The following is a 20,575-nucleotide window of genomic DNA, read 5'->3' on the forward strand; positions in this document are numbered from 1 at the left end:
TACATAAGTCTCACCGTTGTATAAGTCGCACCGACGAAAAATTCAGAAAAAGACCTCGACTTAAACACCGAAAAATACGGTAACTCATTGTTCAAACTGTGAAGGAGATCACCCTGCCTACTCACGATTATTTATTCCCCCCATGGAAAAAAGAGAAACAAATAGAGGAGCTCAAGGTCAAGTGCGATCCATCATTCCAAGAGGAATGTAAACGTTTTGCTCTACACAACCTGTCTTATCCCTCCTTCCCCCATGTGACGCGCTGGCGTGCCGCACCACATGTTTCCGCCCGCGACTGTCACACAGAGTGTGGTGGTGGTCGTGCCATCAGCACCCCAGGCTGGAGCAGCCTGTACTGCTCCGATCGCTGGTAAAGATGGTGAGCAGACTTCAGAGTATGCTGTACCTCAGGCCAGTGCTGATGCAGTTAGGTCCGAAGCTACTGTGAAGCTGCCTGCCAAGCAGGCACCAACCACCGCCTCACAGGAGGTGATAGACACAAGTCCCACTCCTCCAGCGCCCCAGACGTTGAAGGATAGGTGCAACTCTTGAAAGTGCGCTAGAAAAGGTCAACTCCACATTACAGGGCTTCCATAAGGTCCTGTAATGTAAGCCAAGACTTTTTGTACACAACTTCTAAACGGAGACACAAATACTTCAGTGGAATGTCAGAGGACTGCTAAGAAACCTCGATATCCAGGAACTTCTACACAAACATACACGAAAAGTGCTGTGTGTACAAGAAACACACCTGAAACCTAAACACGCTTTCTACGTCATTATGTTATTTTTCGAAAGGACCAGGATGATGCCGTTGTGTCATCCAGTGGTGTCAATCATAGTCAATCAAGGGATTGCATGTATACACCTATTACTACATACATCCCTTGAGGTGGTGGCTGTTCGAGCAGTTCTTTTGAATAAGCTCGTCACCTCTATACATACCTCCACAATACAGTCTTGAAAAAAATGAATTCCAATCCTTAATAGACAAACTTCCAGAACCCTACCTTGTCCCAGGGGACTTTAATGCACATAGTAGCCTCCGGGGTGACTCTCGCTGCGATGCGCGAGGTGGCCTAGTTGAACATTTCCTTTTTTCTTCCGGCGCGAGGCTCCTGAATCAAAAAGAGGCAACATATTACAACATCGCTAACAATACGTACTCGACAATAGACCTCGGGATAACATCTCCTATCACTTCTTCTTCTGTCTAAATGTGAAGTCGTAAATAATCTATACGGTAGTGACCATATTCCTATAGTTATGAGCACATCAGTAACAAATGTATGTCCTCCACAGGTTCCCAAGTAACTCACTGACAAAGCTGATTGTTAAAAAAAAAACTCAATTAGCTTGGACTGACACGGTGGAGTTAACTATGGAGGATGCTGTTTGCTATACAGCTTTCTTGATTGATGCTGCATCGAAATGTATTCCGCAAACATGTAGACCGTCAAGCAAATGACGAGTCCCATGGTGGAATAATGAGTGCCGTATTACGCTCAAAAAACAAAATAATTCATTGAAGTTGATTCAAAACTCACCTACAGCCAAGAATCTTATAAGATTTAAGAACATCAAGTCGCAAAGAAGGAGGACGTGCCAACAGGCAAGAAGAGGAAGTTGACATAAATATTTATCGGGCATTACATCATACACACAAGAGGGTAAAGTCTGGAACAGCGTGAAAAAGGTAGAAGAGAAACAAGCATATTCACTTCCTCTGGTGGACACGCAAGGTGGCTGCTTGGAGGACCAGGCAAACACTCTCGGGGCGCACTTCGAACAAGTCTCCAGCTCATCACATTATAGTGAAGCGTTCCAACGATACAAAACTAGAATAGAAAAAGAGATTAGAGTGCAAACCCACAACACACGAGGCATACAATGAACCTTTCTGTTTGGCTTGACTACAAGCCTCACTTACCTGCTGCAATAAATCTACCCCAGGCCCAGACCGTGTGGCATATTAAATGTTAAAACACCTTCCTACTGAAACCCAAAAAGCCCTTCTCTCCCTCTATAACGTGATATAGTTTTTAGGTGAGCCATCCACAGCCTGGAAAGAAGCCATCGTTATCCTGATTCTAAAACAAGGCAAGGACTCGTCCTCAGTTTTCAGCCACAGGCCAATAGCATTAACTAGTTGTCTATGTAAGGTCTTTAGGGTTGTCTATAGCCTACTGACCCATACCAGTGTGGGTTTCAAGAGGCTAGGTTCACCACTGATCACATTGTCCATATCGTGGCACTCGTGGCACAAATTCGTGATGCCTTCACTCATAAGCAGTTCTTTCTTTGTGTTTCACGATATGGAGAAGGCCTACGATACTACGTGACGTTTTTGCATACAGAGAGACCTCTCTAAACAGGCACCTACTACACGTATCTGCATGCACTTTCTCGAACTTCAATACAAGTACACATGCCCAGAATTCTTTACAGATGCGTCCCACACTGGTGTGTCCCACGTAGCCGTTGGCCCATCTTTTTCGAACCCTGGTGTGCTGCACCCCCAAACAAGTATTTTCACCGCAGAAGCCCATATGGTATCTGTGGCTGTCAGGCATATTAAGGAATTAAAACTATACAACTTGCGGTTGTATACACAGATTCGCTGAGCATCGAAGAGCTTTGAAAACACTAAAAAAATATAAAATTTGGTCTGTGACACTTTACTGTCTTTTATGCACGGTCTATGCCCTAAAACAACATGTCGTTGTGTGCTGGGTGCCAGGGCACGATTGCTGGAAAAGTGGTGGCAGACCAGCTAGCTGCGTCTGTGGACGACCACGCTCCCGCCAGTAGATCCACGGCCGTCTCTGCTCTTGACATGAAACGCTTTCTACGACGTGAGCTCAGGGCGTGCTGGCAGCGCATATGGGATAGGCAAACTGCAAACAAACTACATGTTGTCAAACTGATACTTGGAAATTGGCCACCAGTACCCAGATCACGTTACACACAAGTAACACGCACATGGCTACAGATAGGACACACACACACTCTACACATTCATACCTTTTGTCTGGCGGTGACCAACACATCTGTGAGAGGTGTGGAGATCCACCTCCAGTTCTCCACATCCTACTTCAATGTAGTTATTTAGACGCTTTAAGAAAAAAGCACGTCTTACTGCCCTACCGACAGCAGCTTCCACTACATTCTGTGATGCTCATTGGTAGGGATGCACTTTTTAATGCCCGATCACTCTTCATGTTTTTAAAAGATTTACATAGTCTTCATCCCATGTTCCACGGTGACTCGTAGCTTGAATTCTGTAGAAGTCGTGGTGGCGGCGCCCCTGACCACCAACATTGTTGCTTATTCCACCTTCACACGTTTCACGTCGCCTCTATGATTTTATTACTCTCGAGTTTTAACCCACCTTAGGGCATGGAATTGTAGGCCCCTTTACAGCCGTGTAATATCACCATTATTCACATCTTGTTAATATTGCATCAATGACAAACCACTGCTCTTCATTTATCAATGTTCATGGCGCTCTTTGGCCAAGAATGGCCCTTGCATCATAAAAACCCACACATCATCATCATCACATACCCAACAGGAGATAGACAGGTGTGTGCCACAGAGGAAGGAGAGAGATGATCGCAATGAAAAAAAATGCGAGATAATGTTACTTGGTGTGTTCATTAATTAGACGCATGGACAGACAAGCAGACGGACAGACGCGTGGATGGATGAACGACGCACACTCGGACGGACGGACGCATGGATACACAGATGGATGGATGGACGCAAGGATGGACGGACTGACGGACGCTTCGCCCCACTGATCATCATTCACTCTGTGGATATACTGTGATATTTTTTGCTCGTTAAAGCTCAGTGCATAGCAATAATGACATAAATGAATTCATCATAGAATAATTTGCCATTGAATAATTTGCCATTGCCGCTCTACTTCCTCTATCTGTTTAGTGCTTTTCTGCACGAGGCCCACCACTGCAGATACGGGCGCAGCAGTCGACTTGTTACGACATTAAGGTCACATGACGCCACCTTGCTTCGCCGTACCTTGCTCTGACGGGTAGCCAGTAGCCCGCGCGCGCTTTTTCTCCCAGTTTACCCCTCCAAGCAGCCTCGTTTCAGCACCAGTTCATGTGCACTGGCATCTAGAAACAACAAGAGTTTCAAAAGCCTGACTAATGTTTTCGGTGGTGCTGTGTGCCACAATTAGAGCACCACGCATGCAGATGAGCAGGTTGTAATTTCACATTTACTGTTTTACCCATATCACAACGAATGGCTGATGAAACTAGCTTAGAAGGAGCGATGAGCCGAAGAGTAGCATTTGCGAGAGGGCGACTGTGTCTGCGGACACAAATGTTAATTTAGTGAGTGTCATTGACTTCACACAAGTCACCTCCCTCTGGTCGAGGAAAATGTCTTGGGGAAAGTACCTATACACAGAAAAACGATAAGGGGCGACGCAGTTTGATGAGAAAACAGTCTTTGTTTGTCATTTCAAAAGGATAAGAATAAAGCCTTGAAGGGAGGCCCATACTTATTTTTATCCTTTCGTCCTGACATCTGCCCATGAAAGTTTGCCGTATAAGCTTGGAGGCTGACATGTTTGGTGTTTAGTAAAGAAAGAGCTTTTCGATCACAACTCTCGAACTACGAGACCGTGGTCGGCGCTTTCCCTTTCCTATTATCACTAGGCCTATGTTCGTGTAGACGAACGAAGATTCTGTGTGCCAAACTAAAAAAAAAAATGAACATTTCAGGAGATCAGTTCTTGGCGAAGCTAGAAGCAGGTTAGGGAGGTTACACCTCCTACTGCACAAATATTGTTACGTTTGCATATGTATATACATGCACACACATACAAACATTTGCCGGATCACCAATATAAAGAGGTTAGAACTCTAGAAGAAAGCTTGTGTCTGCTACCTACAATACGTACGTTCATATTAAATGTCATGTTCATGTGGAAACAGGCTTACACCAACCTATCTATTTTATTGCTTTTTATGGGCTTGTATACAGGAAGGAGCCACGGGCTTCTTGTTCTTATCAGCAACAGGTTCCGAAAAACTATAGGCTCCCAAAAGATTTTGTTTCGTTTGTTGAACGAAAGGAGCACCATTTAACTAGTCAAAAGAGGCTCTAGCCTCACTAGTGGTACCAGGGGATAAGAAGCTGAGGAAGGGAGGGTTGAAACAGCTTTGTGGCATGCCCTCACTCGTTTTGAACCAGTTGGGGCAATCTTTCTACAGGGCGCGGGGCCCCAGCACACCGTTTGGGTTCTCGGGAAGTCCCCAATGGCATGTTCAGCGGACTCGGCTCTGTGCCCTCTGCCAAGTTGCGCCTGTGGCACTTTACGCCACTGGTTTCACTCTCAAAGCCTGATTGAACCTTAAAGGACCCTCCCCCCCCCCCCCCCCCCCCACGGCTGAGGCAACACACTCCTTTGGCCCCGGCTTCACGTAAACGGCACCCCCGGGCTGACCCACCCAGGGGGAATCAGCAGTCGCCTTTTCCTATCTCTCTCTCCCTTTCTTTATCTCTCACTTATTATCTGTCTTGTCTTCTACTATCTTTCGTTTACTTCCAAACTTCCCGACGGCTAGGGTTAACCTTATGCAAATAGCCTACCTTGGTCTAGGAGCATTGGGTTATAGTAGCGTTTTACGGCTGGCTTCTGCAGGTTTTAGCATCCGCAAACTTGTAGTGTCCCCTCGTTGAGCTTCGTGGTGGGTGGCCGCCAACGCTTCTGAAGAAAATTTAACAGGCATGCATAGAGCTTTTCTCCTGTTAAGTGATCATACCGCCTTAAAGCGCGTATGCACCGAAAACTTTGGCTTTTTCAATCGATCAAATGAAAACTTTCCCCATTTTCATGTTATACATAGTGAGATAAGTGGCAAGCAAGCCAGAACTGCATCCCCCTTGGTAGTAGCGAGGTGTCTCACAGAAACTCTTGGGGCCGGGTACAAAGTTACCAAAATGGCCAGCGGAGACCTCCTCCTTGAAGTTCGAGAAAAAGAACAGTTTTAAAGCTACAGAATCTTTCAACTTTTGGTGACACTCCGATCACTGTAACACCACACAGATCTATGAACACAACCCGTGGAGTGGTATCTGATGCTGATTTGCTCTGCTTGACCGAAGCATAACTTCTGGAGGGTTGGAAGTCAGAATGTGACCAATGTACAGAGGATTAACATCAGAAGAGATAACAAGCAAACACCAACAAAACACCTTACACTCACGTTCGCCTCCAGTAATCTGCCAGAAACTATTCAAACTGGGTACACGAAGACTTCGGTCAGACCATACATACCTAACCCACGTCGTTGTTTTAAATGCCAGAGGTATGGCCACAGCTCACAAAGTTGTCGTGGTCACCAAACTTGTGCGCAATGTGGAGTTTTGGGCCACAATTCTGACAACTGCAAACAACTGCCACACTGTGTGAGCTGTGGCGAAAAATCATGCCGCATACTCACGGTCTTGTTCATTTTGGAAAAAAGAAAAAGATCGTCACATTGAAAATTGAAGAAAACATCACATTCAAAGAAGCAAGAAGAAGAGTGTCGTCATTTTATGGCCTCACATATGCTGATGCGGCGCGTCAGGGGGCAACGTTGCACCAGCCCTTGCCACTCCTTCGGCCAGCGCACAGCGAGCCGTCGGCTGTGGCGCCTGCCCCTAAGGCGGCAGTAGTTCAGTCTACTCCGCCTCCTAGCAAATCGAGACCGGAGACTGCAGAGTGCTCTGGTCTCAAGGCTTCACCTCACCAGGCGAGGCCTAAAATTCGAACCACCAGCTTGCATGTGCGGTGTCTCCGAGGAGGCAATGGATTCGACGGTATCCTTGGTGCCGAAAGAGCGGCGGGGCTCCTTGGAGCGCGCCAAGAAAAATAAAAAGCCGATAACGGGGCCGGGCGACCGTCTTGCCACCTGAATAACAAGTTCACTCCAACACAGGATGCTCTATGTACACACAGCAGCATCTCTTCTTTAGATGCAGACAGAAATATTACAGTAGAACATCCGAGGCCTTCTTCAAAACCTCAATGACTTGCAAGAACTCCTCTATAAACACAATCCAAGAGTGCTGTGTGTACAAGAGACACACTTAAAACGAACAAACACAAACTTTTTACGTAACTACGTAATCTTCCGGAAGAATAGAGCTGATGCCATGCCATCATCCGTTGGTTTAGCGGTTACAGTTAGTCAAGGGATAGCATGTACACAATTATCTTTTCAAACTTTCCTCGAGGCGGTGACTGTCAGAGCAGTTATTCTAAACAAACTTGTCACCGTCTGCTCTTTATACATACCTCTGCACCACCGTATTGAAAAGTATTGAAAAACGTGAATTCCAGTGTTTAACAGACGAACTACCTGAACCTTATCTGGTCCTTGGGGACCTGAACACACATGGCGGTCTGTGCGGTGATTCTCGCTGTGATCCACAAGGTCGTCTCATTGAACAGTTCCTCTTTTCATCAGGTGCTTGTCTGTTGAATAGGAAAGAGGCAACATAATATAACCTTGCCAACAAAACTTACTCCTCCATAGACCTCAGTATTGCATCTCTTTCGCTTGTACGGGACTCCAATGGAAAGCAATAAATAATCTATATGGAAGTGACCATTTTTCTTTAGTTTTGAGTACACCAACATTATATGAATGTCCTCCACTTGTTCCCAAATAGCTGGTAAACAAAGCCGACTGGGAACAGTTTCATAACATTACTCACTAAAGTTGGACTGACATATGCGGGTTAGGCATAGATGAAGCTGTGCAGTACTTCACAGCTTTTCTTACTAATGCAGCAGCCAAGTGCGTCCTGCAAACATCTGGACTGCCCGGCAAGCGACGCGTGCCATGGTGGAACATTGAATGTCGAAATGCGCGAAAGGAGCAGAACAGGGCATGGAGGTTGCTGCGGAACTCACCGACAGCGGGAAACCTTGACAGCTTTAAGAAAATAAAATCTCAAGGCAGGAGAATGCGCCGGCAGGCCAGAAGGGAAAGTTGGCTCTAGTTTTTAACAGAGAACAACTCGTATACACGGAAGGCTGAAGTCTGGAACATGGTTAGTAGGGTAGCAGGAAGACAAGTACACTCTCTCCCACTTGTAAACACACGTGGTGACAGCTTGGAAGATCAGACGAACTTCCTTGGCGCATACTTTGAGTGGGTGTCCAGCTTGTCAAGCTATACTGACGCTTTCCAAAAATACAGAACAAGAATAGAAAAGCAGAAACTCGAACACAAATGTACTAGATACGAGGCGTACAACCAAGCTTTCAGCTTAGCTGAGCTCCAAACATCTCTAAACTTCTGCAGTAATTCTGGCCCAGGTTCTGACCGTGTGGTTTACAAAATGTTAAAAAACCTACCAATCGAAACACAAAATCCTTACTTTGTTTGTACGATGCTATCAGGTTTTATGGCACTATTTCTACTTCTTGGAAAGAAGTTATTATTATTCCCATTTTGAAAGAGGGCAAGGACCCTTCTTCAGTTTTGAGTTGTAGGCCTATTGCACTTATAAGCTTCTTGTGCAAAGTCTTCAAAAAAATGATAAACTGTTTACTTGTACATTTTCTTGAAACAAACAATTTACTCAACCCATTTCAATTAGGGTTTCAAGAGGGTAGGTCCACCACCGACCACCTTGTTCGAATTGAGGCACAGATCAGAGATGCTTGTGTCCACAAGCAATACTTCCTTTCTGTGTTCCTTGACATTGAAAAAGCATATGATACAACATGGCACTTTGGGATATTAGGAGACCTGTCCCACCTTGGCGTGCGTGGCAGAATGTTTACTATAATCGAAAGATACTGGTCAAACCGGACATTCCGCGTTCGAGTAGGCAGCGTTCTTTCCCAAACATTTGTCCAAGAAATAGCTGTGCCGCATGGTGGTGTACTTAGTTGCACACACTTTATTATTAAATTGCATTCTTTGCGCTTGTCCATTCATCGCAATATGTTTTATTGTACATATGTTGACGACATCCAGCTTGGGTTCAAATCTTGTAATCTGGCCACGTGTCAGTGGCAGGTTCAGCTTTATTTGAATAAAGTATCCAATTAGGCAGAAGAAAACAGATTCCAACTGAATGCACAGAAAAGCACGTGTCGCTTGTTCTCCAGAAAGAGAGGCATTCATACGGAACCCGATATTCAACTGCATGGGCATCGTCTTTCTGTTAATTCTGAACACAAATTCTTAGGCCTAATCTTGGATGCCAAGCTAACCTTCATACCACACATCAAGTATCTAAAAAACAAGTGCATAAAAGCCATGAATGTTTTAAAAGTGTTGTCGCGCACTACGTGGGAAAGTGACAAGAATTGTCTGATCAATTTGTATACAAGCCTCATATGTACTGGCCTAGACTATGGGGCAATAGCATATCAGTCCGCGACACCTACTGCCCATAAAATGCTTGACCCTGTACATTATCTAGGCATCCGTCTCTCTACCGGTGCTTTCCGCACTAGCCCCGTGGAAAGCCCATACGTGGAATCGAACGAATGGTCGCTCCACCTACAGAGATGTTACATGTCTTTTAAGTATTATCTCAAAGTGAACGCAGACAAGGAACATCCTTCATATTCCGCAATAATGATATGTGAAGCCTTGCTGTGTTTGAGAAACGACCTTCTATGAGACAGCCCTTCTCACTCCATGTGAGGGGCCTAGCGCTGGAAACCGGTGTGTCACTTGAACACCATTTGATGGCTCCCGCAGTATGCCTGCCACTGTGGCAGTGGCAGGTGATAGATTGCGACGTGTCTTTCTTGGAGGTTACGAAGCACGCACCAATTGCACATATTCAGACATACTTCATAGAACTACAACATAAATACACGTCCCGAGTTTTCTTTACAGATACTTCAAAGACCAACACTTCTGTCTTGTACGCAGCCGTCGGCCCATCCTTTTCGAAAGCCGGCGTCCTGCACTTTTATACAAGCATTTTCACCGGCGAAGCTTTTGCGATACTTGTGGTAGTTAAACACATTTAAAAATAAAACTACAGAAAGCAATAATATATAAAGATTCCCTAAGTGTAGTAAAAGCTCTGAAAACTCTTAAAAAGCACGAAAACCCTGTCCTTGTCTCGCTTTATTTGCTCTTATGCACAGTCTACTCATCCAAGCAGCATGTTGTAGTCTGTTGGGTGCCAGGAGACCGCAAAATACGAGGCAATGTTTCGGTGGACCAGCTAGCTGGATCCGCCAACAAAACTGCTACCAATACATTGATACCAATTCCTGCACTCGACTTGAAACCTTTTCTAAAACGAAAGCCCAGGGGTTATTGGCAAAGCACATGGGACACACACACGAGTAATAAATTGCATGTCATCAAGCCGCAACTTGGTCATTGGCGGCCAGTATCAAAATCATGCCACACAGAAGTAATGCTTACAACGTAAAGAACAGGACATACATACACTACACATTTATTTCTTTTGTCTGGTGGCGATCCACCTTTGTGTGATAGATGTGGAGAAGCGCTCACCGTACTTCACATTCTCATCCAGTGTAAAGAATTAGACACGCTAAGAAAACAACACTTTCCTTTGCCCTACTGGCAATAGGTACCACTTCATCCTGCAATGTTCGACGGTTGGGAACCACGTTTCACACATGCATCCTTGTTAGCTTTTTTGAGGGAAGTTCGTACATTACATATCATATACCCAAGCATTCCGTAGCAGGACCTCTCCAGAGAGGTCTCCGCTGCGCTGGCTACACTTAACAAAGCACTTGCCTCATAGCCCTTGGACACAATGGTGTGAACTATCGAGGCACTTGTGCTAATGCCATACATGTCCACCATGGTGTTTATTATCACAAACTTTCGTCATTCATTAACACCATACACTTTTGACGGCATGGTCACAATTTTATTACTTCTATGTTTTTGCCCGCCCTAGTGCGAGTAATTTTAAGGCCCTTATACAGCCGCTAATCACAATCATTGTCCCCATTTTTTGTCCCATGAACTGGCGCTTTTTGGCCATCATATGGCCCTTGCGGCACAAAGCACCAAACATCACCATTACACTCAAAGCCTGTACTTCCCATCGTTCCCATGGTGGTAGAAGCGCCGCAGAAAGAGCCTGCATAGATGCTAGCGCCAGATTGCCTGACTAAGTGTTGTGGTGTGATGTAATCCGAGCACATGCCAGGCATTGACACCAACAGCTTTCACTTCTACCATATCCATTGCACCAATTAAAATGAGGTGGTAGACAGCAGGGACTCTTGTGGCTTAGACGAGGGTTTTCAATTCTTTGTTTAAGAAGATCATAGTTCACGTGGACACTGAAATAGTGTACTGTACTAAGCAGCAAGGAAAGTTTGCCAAGTTAGTCACAGTTTATTCTGGTTGAACTGCGCATCGAGAAGAGACATGAATAAAGAAGCAAGACAAACTAACGCACACCAATAGCTGAGTGTGTTGAAGGATGAACCAGCCTTTTTAACAGTGACAGCAGAGATAAGTCGGTAACAGCACCAGCCACATGCAGATGACTCGTACTGAGAAAGAGAGTGCGTATCTCTGCTCTACGTGTTCGCAACTAATTCTGTCTAAGGGCTTTTTAATGTGCGCACGATCATTCTCATGCATATCGTGTTCTTTCATCTTTTCTTTATTGTTTTTTTCTAGCGCCTCGCATCTTCTTTAAACCCGTTTCATTGATAACTACATCACAGGCTTATTTTTATGGCTTTCAGCAGCTCCTTCGTTAGCCCTTAGGTGGGCATGTCATATGAGCCGAGACTGTTAAAATGGCTGGTTTCATCCTTCAATATTTATTTATTTATTTATTTACAGTACCTTACAGAGCCCTCGAGGGGCATTGTGTAAGGGGGGCGGTACAGATAATATGTTAGAAAAATACATATACGTAATATCTACACATACATAGGCAAATAATGAATATAATAGAAAATGCAGTTCTACTTATGAACATGTAAGCAAAATACATACTAGAAAAGTGAGTTACAGTATGTGAAGGTGAAATACAAAAATAACTATTATGACAGTAACTACAACCTAGCAATAGTGCAAAAACATCGGCAACAGTCCTAAAAACACTGATGATTACGAAGATGCGATAGAGCAGTTTTTGGTGCATAAGTATTTTTTAAGAGTATGATAGAACTTTGTGTGGTCTTGTTCTGACGCATGATCATCTGGCAAATCATTCCACAAACAAATAGCTCGTGGAAGAGCCGACTGGTTGAAAGCGTTAGTATTGCCGTACATGCGTGATAAGCTAAAGGTGTTATGTAGTCTGCTCGAAGTTCGATGTGCTAGATTAAGGTGAACAGATGGCATCGTGTTGGTGTGGATGCGTTTGTGAAATAGTGATAAAAGTGAGATGTCGCGGCGAATTTTCAGTGGATCGAGTGCAAGGCTATGTTTAATCTGTGTTACGCTGGACGGGTAGCTGTGATTACGCGTTATGAATCGACTAGCTCTGTTCTGTATACATTCTAACTTATCTATGAGGTATTGTTGATATGGTGACCAAATGGAGGATGCGAACTCCAGTTGAGGACGGATTAGAGCAAGATAAGCCAGTTTGCGCACATCAGAGGGAGCATTGTATAGACTTCGGCACAGAAAACCTAATGATCTTGATGTGTTGGCACAGATAGAAGTGATATAGACCTAGTTGTTAGTGTGCGCTTGTTTGTCTTGCCTATCTCTTTGTGTCTCGTCCCATTGCACAGTTCGAAGAGACCGTATTATAAATGATGACAATGCTATTTTGTTATTTGAAGCAACAGAGTTAACAAGCGTAATATAATGCTTCTCCACCTGTAGACACAAATGGTAATGCTACTAAGCATTAGGCAGTATCTTTTTTTGTCGGAAAAATAAACATTGCAATCGAAGGCTGATAATGCATTCATTGGTCTAAGAATTGACATGGTTAGATACTGGGAGTAGGTCTGAGAGAGCGACATCATGGCATATTGTCACGGCGTCGTGACGTGGACGAATGGAGCACACTGCGAATCGAATAATAAATTGTTTATTTGGGCGAACCTGTGCCCAGTAAACGGAAAGTCGGACTACAGTAGCAGTCTTGGACTGATAGCGGCGAACGGAGCGTCGGCCGTCGATCAACTACCGACAAGTGGCGAAGTGCGTCGGGATTTATACTCTTGCCATCGAATGTTCTAGCGTTATCGCTGGCGGTGGCGTAGGTTCTAGAATAATCTGTACAGTTCCCGGAGAGGGCGTGATCGTATCAATATGATCTACTACAGCCCTGAAGTTTCTCGAAAACTGCAGGCGCGGTTTGCGCAGAGAATTGTGTAATGTAGTGGGGCGATAACTAAACTTGAGAAACAAGAACGTGGCATTGCCCCCCTCTGAAAAAGGCATCATCCCGATGCTTTTTTCAGAGATGAAAGTACAAGACTGAAGATGAAAGTACAACAATAATGCAAAAAAGTGCAAACAATAAATTATAATACAGCACTAATACAACTACAAATTACACTGTTTCAGCTCGTTAATGCGCATAAAACGCGCATAAGAAACATGTGCAGAATGACAAAATAAGGCAGATGCAAGATGACCTCGCTCGTGCACTTCGCGCAGCAAAAGATTATTATTTCATATATCGCTTCCTAACTTCATAAAAAATGAGCCTGATAAGTTTTGGCACTACATAAAAGATAGCAAGAAACCAGTTACTCAAACATCAGTTGACAGGAAGCCGGTGACAGATAAGTGTGAGATAAGTGCTCAACACTTCAACAACTATTCTCAAATTGTATTCTCTAGTGCAACTGTATGCGCGTGTGACGGCACATTCTCCAAACACTTAGATACGAGTTTTGTATCGTATGCTGGGGCATTTAATATGCTTCTTAACTTGAAAACTAAGAGTTCTTCTGGTCCCGACGAAATCTCTAACATATTTCTCAAGCGATATGCTGAGCTTCTTGCAAACTTTCTTGTAATTTTGTTTCGTGTCTCAGTCATCACTGCACAACTGCCTATTGACTGGAAGACAGCCCGGGTTGTTCCTGTGTTCAAGAAAGGTGACAGGACACTTATACAAAATTATCGTCCTACTTCACTGACATCCCAATGCTGCAAACTTGTGGAACATATTATAGCTAACAGTGTTCGTGAATTTCTAGAAAATAATGCTGCACTAACAGAACATCAGCATGGCTTTCGAAAAGGGTATTCAACGATAACCCAACTAATAACAGTAGTTCACTCGTTCGCTTCATCTCTTGATTCCAATGGCCAAGTAGATGTAATATTTCTTGATTTTAGCAAAGCTTTTGACAAAGTTCCACACAATAAACTAATCATAAAGCTTAGGATTCTTGGCATCCCTGAACACTTCATCAGATGGATTTCTGCTCACCTGACTAACAGGAAGCAATATATTGACATTGGAGGTGAACGTTCTGAAAGTTTGTCCTTCACTTCAGGGGTGCCACAATGCAGTGTCCTAGGCCTCCTGCTTTTCTTGGTTTATATTAATGATATTGTTAGTGTAGTAAGCCCTGGTGTTCAATTTCGATTATTTGCAAACTGCGTATTATTCAAAGAAATTTTTCATATTGATGATCAGGTGGAGTTAAATAGCAATTTAAATAACGCATTGCAGTGGTGCGAAAAATGGGGCATGGTTTTGAACGCCGATAAAACCTTACTGCTCCCTATAACGCGTAAAAAAGCTCCACTGTCTTTTACCTACCAGCTTGGTTCTTCGCCACTTAGGCAAGTCGATAGCTATAAATACTTAGGTGTTACAATAACAACTACCTTATCGTGGAATAAACTTATAAATATTATTTCCTCCTCTGCATTCAGAAAACTTTGCTTTCTAAAACATGAGCTTTATAATGCCCCAAGCAATGTTAAATTACTGGCCTATTATTCTTTAATAAGACCTAAATTAGAATACGCGAGTGCAGTATGGGACCCATACACTCAAACTAACATCAAGTACCTGGAAAGAATACAAAGGAAAGCCGTCCAGTTCATTTTTAACAAGTTCTCACGAGTTAACAAGTTCTCACGAGACTCTCCCTCTGAAATAACGAAGGTCAAGGGCATTTCCCTTATTAGCACACGTCGAAAACAGATAAGAATTGACCTTCTTTCTCTTCTTCTGAACCAAAAACTTGCGATTGACCCATCACCCTACCTGAGATCGTTATCAACCAGACACACAAGGCATCATCACGCCAAATCTCTAACACCCTATTTCTGCAGGACAAACGCTTATAAGTTCTCATATTTTCCACGCACGGTCTCGGATTGGAACGGAACAACTCAGGCATCCTCAGAGAATCTATTTCTCCTTCGCACCAAATAGTATTGTCCTGAAAATTCAGGTTTCCGATTTTTTATTAGTGTTTTTTTTTCTTTTCGTTTTCTTGTTCATCTTGTATGTGCTGTTGTATACTTATGTATTCTTTACTTTCTTGGCTTGAACGGTGAAAATAATTGTTAATTGTTTTGTATTTATCATGTATATATTTTTACTTTTATCGCACAACATATGAAGTATGAATTTGTGGTGTTTTTTTTCTCTCTTGTCTGGTACATGCAATATTATGAAATAAATTGCTATGTCGCTCCTTGTGTTCACTATGAGTGTATGAAACGCTCACCCCGAAAAATATTTATGCCACTTATTGTTTCGACCATGTCCCCTTGTAACTGCCCACCTGCTTGGACCTAAGGGTCTGCAGTATGTATTAAATAAAAGAAATAAAATAAATAAAATACGAATAAAAAGTCTTGAGGCGCGCGCCATGGACAGCTTCAGGTCGCGAGCGGCGTCGTTGAGAGTTCGTGATGCCGTCGGGAACAACCTCGTAATTGAGTGGGCCGAGATGTCGAACTACGCTGTATGGTCCGAAGTACCGTCGCAGAAGCTTTTCACTGAGTCCCCGTCGGCGTATCGGCGTCCACACCCAAACACGTTCACCGTGTTGGTATTCCACGAAGTGTCGTCGAAGATTGTCACGGCGGCTGTCGGTCGTCTGTTGGTTCCTGATAGGGAGGCGCCCAAGTTGTTGTGCTTCTTCGGCGCGCTGAAGGTATTCATTAACATCGAGGTTTTCTTCGTCGGTGACGTTGGGTAACATGGCATCGATGTTGTTGCCGCGCTCCTTCCGTGGACATACTTGTATGGAGATATCTGCGTTGTCTCTTGCACCGCTGTGTTGTATGCGAAGGTCACGTACAGAAGAATGGCGTCCCATGTCTTGTGTTTGACATCGACGTACATTGCCAGCATGTCGGCGATCTTCTTGTTTAGCTGCTCGGTGAGGCCGTTGGTCTGTGTGTGGTACGCTGTCTTCCGGCGATCGTCTTGTTTAGCCGCTCGGTGAGGCCGTTGGTCTGTGTGTGGTACGCTGTCGTTCGGCGGTGGTTTGTCTGGCTGTATGCCAACATCGCTTGAGTTAGGTCAGCAGTAAATGCCGTTCGTCTGTCGGTGAAGAGGACCTCCAGAGCGCCGTGACGTAGGACAATATTTTCGACGAAGAACTTAGCTTCCTCGGATGCACTGCCTTTGGGCAGGGCTTTTGTCTCTAGCGTAGCGGGTGAGATAGTCGGTAGCTACCACAATCCACTTCTTTCCGAAAGCCGACGTCGCGAACGGCCCCAGCAGGTTCATACCAATCTGCTGGAATGGTCGGTGAGGTGGTTCAATTGGCTGTGGAAGTCCCTCTGGCCTTGTCGGCGGTGTCTTGCGTCGCTGACAGTCCCGGCATGTCCTCACATAACGAGTGACGTCGGTGGTAAGACGTGGCCAGTAGTACCTTTCTTGTATCCTCGTGAGCATGCGGGAAACACCGAGGTGTCCTGTCGTCGGATCATCGTGCAGGGCCTGCAGGAGTTCTGGTCGCAGAGCTGAAGGCGTCACAAGGAGGTACTTGGCTCGAAGCGGTGAAAAGTTTGTTTTGGAGCAGACTGTTTCGAAGGAAGAACGTCGCAAGTGCGCGCTTGAATACCTTTGGGACTTCGGCGGTCCTGCCTTCGAGGTATTCTATAGGGCCTTAAGTTCCGGGTCGGCCCGCTGTCGTTCAGCGAAGTCGTCGGCAGTTCCCAAGAAGTAGTCGTCATCCGGGTCGTCGGGCAATGGGTGGTCGACAGGCGCACGAGACAGACAGTCGGCATCGAAGTGTTTCTTGCCGGACTTGTAAACATCGGTAATGTGATATGCTTGAAGTCTCAGGCTCCATCGTGCGAGGCGACCTGAAGGGTCCTTCAAAGTGGCTAGCCAACACAAGGCGTGGTGGTTGCTCACAACTTTGAAGGGCCTGCTGTAGAGGCAGGGGGGAAATTTCGACGTAACCCAGATGATGGCGAGGCACTCCTTTTCTGTTGTGGAATAATTGACTTCTGCTTTGGATAGTGATCAGCTGGCGTAACTAATAACCCTTTCAAGTCCGTCGGCCGTCTGCACAAGAATGGCGCCGAGACCTACGTTGCTTGCGTCAGTGTGTATTTCTGTCTCGGAGCTGGTCTTGCTTATGGTTCGGAAGGCTGGGATTGACGGCGAAAGCTGAGGGAGGGAGGGGCTTGGTTTCTCTGAGCAGGTTCCGCAGAATCGGCGAGGGCAAAAGCACTGCTGGCTTTAACGATTTCTTCTATGTATGCGACCGTCGTTCCTTTGTTCATGTGTTTGTATTTATTGCTGAAATTTGTGAGCATAACCGTTGCTTTGCATCCCCTCAGCTCTGCAATTCCTCTTGCGACGCAAATATTGCGGGTGACCAACAGATGCTGACTGCCTTCAACGACGCCTTCCAAGTCCTGCCTTCAACGACGCCTTCCAAGTCAGGTGACTTAGGTAGAGAGCGCGCCGGCCGCGCCCCTCGACAGTTGCGGTGATGGCGGCATAAGAAGTCCATGCCAAGGACGACATCTCTCGAGCAACACTGTAGGACTACGAAGTCTGCAGGATAGATAAGGCCGTTAATGGTGACTCTCGCTGTGCAGATTCCTGCAGGTGTTACGAGATGACCTCCGGCTGTGCAGATTTCGGGGCCTTCCCAAGCTGTCCTAACTTTCTTCAATTTTGCGGCGAACGGCCCACTGATGACGGAAATAGACGGCGCCAGTATCGACGAGAGCGGTCACACTGTGGCCATCGATAAGAACGTCGAGGTCGCTAGTTCGCTGTCTCGCGTTACAGTTAGGGCGTGGCGTCGTGTCACGGCTGCGTCGGCTTGTTCGCTGCTTCGATGTTGCATCGTCAGGTTACCTTCGGTATGGGAGGTTTCGCCGTCAGGACTTTGCCTGGTTGGCGTTGTGTTCGGAAAGCTTCGTCGCAGCGGCGTCCTCATCGGAGGATCTTCGGTAGTTCGTCGCACAGCAACCACACCTCCATCTTGCTGCCCTTAGTTTCCCGGATACGTGCTTGGAAACCGACCCCGCGTTGGGCCAGAGTACTACTGGTGGTGCGGTGACGTGGCGGCTGGGCGACGGCGAACCTGTCAGGTAGTCGGCGATGTCACGTGGCCGTTCCCCTGGCTGCAGACGTGGTGCATTGACGACGAAGCCACGCAGTCCCATCTGTCGATACTGGCAACGGCGGTACGTGTGCCCGGCCTCGCCACAGTGGTAGCAGAGCGGGCGGTTGTCAGGTGCACGCCAAACGTCGGTTTTCCTCGGCGCACTGCGCTGGCCCGCTGGCGATCGGTAGGACGTCGGTGGGGGCGGTGGCGGAGGCGGTTTCTGGCGATGGAAGTGCAATGGGGTGGCGTTCTGGCGTGCGCATGGAGGAGGGGCGTCGCGGCGGGCTGCAGCAGCATAGCTCATGACTTGCAGCTGGGGCTCTTGAGGATGGGGAACGCCCAGCGATTGCTAGATCTCCTGGCGTACGACGTCCGCGATGGATTCCACGTGAGGCTGCGCTGAAGGAAGTAATTTTCGCGGCTCTTCTTGCACAATCGCTCGAATGTCTCACGCAAGCCAGTGGTTCTTAGCGCTTCAATGCCGGCATTGGTTGTAGACGAGAAGCTACGGTTATATTGCCACGAGCGCATCTCGAGCGTCTTCTCTGTCGTAGATGCTTCTGAAATGAATTCGGCGAGCGTCTTTGGCGGGTTTCTGATCGGCCCGGCGAAGAGTTCCTGCTTTACTCCTCGCATGAGCAGACGGACCTTCTTCTCTTTGGACATGTCGGAGTCAGCGTGGCGGAAGAGTTTAATCATATCTTCCGTGAAAAGCGCCGCATTTTCATTTGGCATCTGCATGCGGGTTTCGAGGAGAGCTGCAGCTTTCTCCTTGCGGACCACACTTGCGAAAGTGGGGAGGAACCTGGCGTGAAAGACGTCCCACGTTGTAGGGCTTCGCTCTCGATTCTCGAACCAGGTCCGAGCAGCATCTTCTAAGGCGAAATACACATGCCGTAGCTTGTCTTTGTCTGTCCAGTCATTGAAGGCGGCGACGTGGTCGAACCTTTCGATCCAGCTTTCCGGGTCTGCCAACGGTGAACCGCGGAAAGTTGGCGGCTCTTTGGGTTGCCGGAGCAGGAGTGGTGCAGGTGGAACAGGCGCTGACATGGTGGCCGTGGTCGACGTCAACATCTTGGTTTTCTGAGCCTTGTCCAGTGAAAGCCCGTACTATGGTGGCAGACCTTTTTTCCTGCGGCTAACTCTCTACTCGTTGCTGGCGTCAGTGTCTTCACGGCGTGGGCTGGGTTCACAGCTTGACGGAGGCGTCTGGTACGTGGAAGAAAAAGCACCTCCACCAGATGTCACGGGGTCGAGACGTGGACGAATGGAGCACACTGCGAGTCGAATAATAAATTGTTTATTTGGGCGAACCTGTGCCCAGTAAACGGAAAGTCGGACTACAGTAGCAGTCTTGGACTGATAGCGGCGAATGGAGCGTCGGCTGTCGATCAACTACTGGCAAGCGGCGAAGTGCGTCGGGATATATACTCTTGTCATCGAATGTTCTAGCGATATCGCTGGCGGTGGCGTAGGTTCTAGAATAATCTGTACAGTTCGCAAATTGGGCGTGATCTTATCGAACTACTATGATTTACTATTATGATCTACTACAGTCCTGAAGCTTCTCGAAAACTGCAGGCGCGGTTTGCGGTGAGAATTGTGTAATGTTTTGGGGCGATACAAAACTTGAGAAACAAGAACGTGGCAATATTGACTACAGCACAGCAAAGGTCTCTAGTGTCACAGGATTAAGGCCTTGACAAGCAGGTTCTGCCAAACAGTGAGAAGCTACTCATTGCATTTACTCAGATGAGGCAAAACATCTGATTTGTGAACAGCTCGCGGGCCTTTCTGGAAGGCGAAAAGAAAGAAACAGAAGCAGTGGGGGGATGAAAAGCGACGCTTGTTGATGTGCAGCCTTCGATCCACAGCAACAGTTGCACCGGTGTGCAGCAGCATAAACTGTATATTTGTCGTCTGAGTTTACTTTCGATGCTTCCATCATCTTTAACTGTTTTTGTGAAGTATCCACTTAAGCACCTTTTTTTTGGGATGGGGAACTCACAAATAGCACTTGTCGTGCTAGTGTTAGGA

The 20,575-nt window shown here is 46.1% G+C and overlaps 1 protein-coding gene across 9 annotated transcripts in view; it reads left to right on the top strand.

Annotated features, from left to right (window-relative positions):
* The window catches only part of LOC119173519 (uncharacterized), a 264,826-nt gene that overhangs the window by 18,085 nt on the left and 226,166 nt on the right, over positions 1–20,575 (top strand). The window lies entirely within an intron of this gene.

Source organism: Rhipicephalus microplus, chromosome 5 (assembly GCF_043290135.1).
Source record: "Rhipicephalus microplus isolate Deutch F79 chromosome 5, USDA_Rmic, whole genome shotgun sequence".
In the NCBI taxonomy this organism is placed as follows: Eukaryota; Metazoa; Arthropoda; class Arachnida; order Ixodida; family Ixodidae; genus Rhipicephalus; species Rhipicephalus microplus.